At 40.1% G+C, this 4317-nt stretch overlaps 1 non-coding gene across 1 annotated transcript; it reads left to right on the top strand.

The window, feature by feature from the left end:
- The first annotated feature begins 202 nt into the window (after positions 1–202).
- Positions 203–286, top strand: Trnas-gga (transfer RNA serine (anticodon GGA)). The gene is given in 2 exon segments: positions 203–242; positions 252–286. It is a non-coding gene; the product is annotated as a tRNA-Ser (tRNA).
- The last annotated feature ends 4031 nt before the right edge of the window (positions 287–4317 follow it).

Raw genomic sequence — 4317 nt, 5'->3', positions numbered from 1 at the left:
CTAATCATTTTGCTTGCATAATGTTAGTCCGTTTTCCACCTCATTAACATTAAACTGAATGATGATAATGAAAACGTATTACATCACTTTCCACTGTGAGATACAGCGTGCATTAGTTTGAATTGGAATGTGGTTATAACCAGCCACTTCATGACGCTACTTCCTGCTACATCCTGGCCAGTACAGGCAATTTGTCCAGCCGGCCTGAGTGGCCGAGCGGTTCTAGGCGCTTCAGCCTGGAACCACGCGACCGCTACGGTCGCAGGTTCGAATCCTGCCTCGGGCATGGATGTGTGTGATGTCCATAGGTTAGTTCAGTTTAAGTAGTTCTAAGTTCTAGGGGACTGATGACCTCAGCTGTTAAGTCCCATAGTGCTCAGAGCCACTTGAACCAATTTGTACAACAAATGACTGTGATATTGTGCCACTTTGTGTATTAAGTAACCTGCAGTAGGTAGTGTCGAGGATGGGTCCTGATGAAATAGTGATAAATGAATAAAAGACAGATAAACACTAAAGTGGTTCTTTGTGCAGGTACCAGATGAGTGATGGGCCATACCAAGAGCAACAATGTTTTGAGGCAGATGGCATAAGGCTGAAGGATAGCTACCAGTAGATGCCCGCAGATACTGGTGAGTGCTAATTTGTCTTGTGTGATAGGTGATCAATATTTCTTTTGAAACTTTTCTTGAAAGTCGCTCCATGAAGTGAATTTCTCTGAATGTGCAGTTCCCCACTTGACAGCATCCCCTTCCAAGTAATGGAGGAAAATATCTACTTTTTACTATCGTCCCAATGGCTTGAACATTAGTTGGATGTACATCTCCTTCCAGTTTAAATTTTGGGAGTTGTTCACTTAAACTTTTCCTGGGCTCTACACGAAATTCCAAAAAATCGGATGGAGTACCACAGCCTTCTCTATATTTCTTTCTTTTTGCATCCTACTTAGTCTTTGCTAACTCCTCACAGTCTTCAAATTCCGATTGGTTTCTTGGGCTCACCTGATGAAGGAGGTGTACTAACAGATGATTCTATCTTTCCTCAACTTTTTGATTAATTAAATCATTTTATGTTATTCCAGTGTAGATCAAGTGGAACCTGACATAGTAGCTTCATCTGGATTTTTGTACTGTTCTAAAACATTTAATCTTATGCTATCGTCTGGAATCAGGTTTGCATCTCTGTATATTCCCTTTCAGCAGATTTTTATACTTGTTTTGTGTCAGTATTTGCTTTTTAAACGGTTTACCAAACTCATTCCAGCTAAGTCACATCGCTTAAATATGTTCAGACGTATTTTAAATCCAGTACAGTTTTTCTTAATTCTTATAATGATTGATTTGTCTGAGTCTTTTCCAGATATGACTCAAATACATTGCTGGAGCTATTTGGCTTAATTATCTCAGAAATTTAGTTATTTAATCTGAAGTTGGCTTTCTGTAAGGATTTAACCTTTCCATCAAGTCCGGAACTTAACTGTCATATTTCAACACTGATTTCTAACTTTAATTGTGCCATTTTAATATTTAATTTTTCGAATCTAGCCTCTTTGTATGCCTTAAATTGTTCACTTAAGCTTGTCAAAACGTCCTTGACATGTTCTCCCATTTTATGTGTTAATGTTGGTACACAGTTAATATTACGGAAACAACATTTCCTCACATCACAAAATTCCCTTACACGTGTCCAGAAATCACTGTTCTAAGCTTCCAACAGCCCAATATCAAGCAAAACTAAAAATAAAAGTTTCCATAGTTTTTTCGTTGTACTTGGATTTTCTGTACTGCACTCTCATTGTACTGTTAAATGCACTGTGCCACCGCGTCTTGAACCGGAAATCGCTGTGTAGCCGCCGCCGGTTCACTAGAATTAGTCGCTGTCCACCACAGTAATCAGTCATCTTACTTTCATTCCTACTTGCTTTGGAAATCCTGGAAATGGATAAATATAATTTTGTGACCAAAAGCTTTTTCTTCATATGTAGTTGCTTCAGGTCCTCATCACTTTAATTTTTTAACAATTTCTTCATCTTCAATTACTCTTTACCATCTATAGCACAACTTCCTTCAAATTTCAAATTATTTATCAGCAAATAGCTACCACTTGAAGTACTTCCTCCTTTTCATCCAAGGCATATTTATTTAATTCCGAATATTTCTTTTCACATTCGCCATTTTTCTCACAATTTCTGTAAAATCTGCTACCCAGTTTGTAATTCACGTCCTGCAATCAGGCAGCAGTAGTAGGGAGTGTAGCTGTTGATTCAGATGTGAGCTACTTTTAGTTGTGTATTGCATAACAGTAATTCAACCATGTAATTCACAAGTTGATCTTCTGGATCCCATCACTATTGCTGTAAACACTACTTGAAATTAATAACAATGTTATGTCTTCTACATCAAATTTAAAGGAAAAACATTTCACCCTAGTTGTAGTTAAACGCTGAATATATTTCCCCATCCTTCAAATTCACTGACAGATATGCTAGTTATTGCTGGGGATTACAAGATATTATCTTTCGCAAAAATTCTTGTATCTCACAACGTGCCTGTTGTGCTAAAATAGAAGATATGTGGAAGTCTACACGTGTTCAGGGAAGGATGAAATACTTATTACTGTGTCCTACCACGTCTTTCCCAGCTAGCTGTGACAGCCGTCTCATGATGAAGGCACGTGTCGTCTCTCCATATGGCTCTCCACATGCACAATATTTTCAAACCAAAACCCGACAAGTGAATATTTTTATTAGATGTAATATGTTACGTAATTATTTCGTTGCTATACAAATTACTTTTGTTCTATCATTCGCCTGTAAGAAGACTTAGGGTTACATCTCTCCCGCCACCACCACATTAGGACTTTCACTTCCTCCACTATATCTTGAGCTACATAAGAGGTACAATCAAAAAGTAGTGGGAATTTTTTAATTTCGCAGGCCTTATACATCCAATTCTCAGAAATATTTTTTACTTATTGGTACAGATTTTTGAGACGTATGTCTGCATTTTCAGCTGTTTCGATATTTAGTTCCTTCTTAACAATCGAAAAGGTTATACGTGTTTTCGAGTGCTTGGCGATTTATTACTTTCGAAAAAGATGGATCAAACAATTTGCATTATATTTTGCTTGAAAAATAGAGTAAAGTGCAGCACCACATTCGAAATGTTGACTGTGGCTGAAGAGGACCTACTATGAGTAATATAAGAGTTTAAAACTGGTATAAACGTTTCAAAGTGTTGAAGAAGTAAAGAAAATGGTTCTGGAAGAAAGTCGAATCAGAGGGGTTGCTGATGATGTCGGCAAATCCTTTGGCTCATGCCAAGCAATTTTTTTTGGGTGTTTTGGGAATGTTTGGGGCATGAAATGCTGAAGAATTGCTGAATGAAGTCGACAACGATCCAGGACTTCTAAAGAAGATTATAACAGGTGATGAATCATAGGCACATGGGTATGACGTCGAATCGTCCCAGTGGAAAATGCCTCAACAACCAAGGCAAAACAGTTCGATAAGTTCGATCACATGCGAAGGTTCTCCACACTGTTTTCGTCAATTACAATGGGACAGTGCATCACGAGTTCCTGTGTTATGGTCGCACAGTCAATAAGAGTAGTGGGACAAGCCGGTTTCTGCCCCGAAGTACTGTTATCCAAGATGACGGCTGTGAAGTCAGTTGATGATGTCATCCAAGATGGCGGCCGTGACGTCAGCTGATGACGGTGGTGGGAAAGTGCCGTGCACCCCTGCCGTATCCCCCATCCTGCCCCCCCCCCCCCCGCCACACCCCCTGGTGGGAAGTCCAAATTCTAAAAGTACAATGCAACTTCTACTAATCTAAGAAACTGGTGGGAAAGAAAGCACAGTTGGGGTACCTCCACAAATACAAGTCATCCAACCGCCACCTCTTCCTAAGGTTTGGCGTGAAGTTTGAATTTTGACAGTAAAGATAGATCACCTGGACTATCTCTACTAAACTATGAAAATGGCGGGAAGCAAAGGGCACTTGGGCTACCTCCACTATCCTAAGTCACCCAACTGCCACCTCGTCTGAGGAAATGGCGGGAAGAGGACTTGACCTGTGGTGGACATAAGTCTTTATTTTGCATGCAGTATTTGCTTAAACAATTACAGGCACTACCACCATCCAATGTAGTCGCCATGGGATCCACAGTCCAACTGACCTACTACACAGTACTGCTGCCAGAGGGCGCTATCGTCCATTCTGTGACATAATGCACGATGGCGGGGGGAACAATGGCGGGAAACAGTCTGTTCACCATGAGGGCTGGAGTCGAACTGGTCTAGTACACAGTACTGCC

Source organism: Schistocerca serialis, chromosome 7 (genome assembly GCF_023864345.2).
Source record: "Schistocerca serialis cubense isolate TAMUIC-IGC-003099 chromosome 7, iqSchSeri2.2, whole genome shotgun sequence".
In the NCBI taxonomy this organism is placed as follows: Eukaryota; Metazoa; Arthropoda; class Insecta; order Orthoptera; family Acrididae; genus Schistocerca; species Schistocerca serialis.
This window is presented reverse-complemented; position numbering and strand designations above follow the sequence as displayed.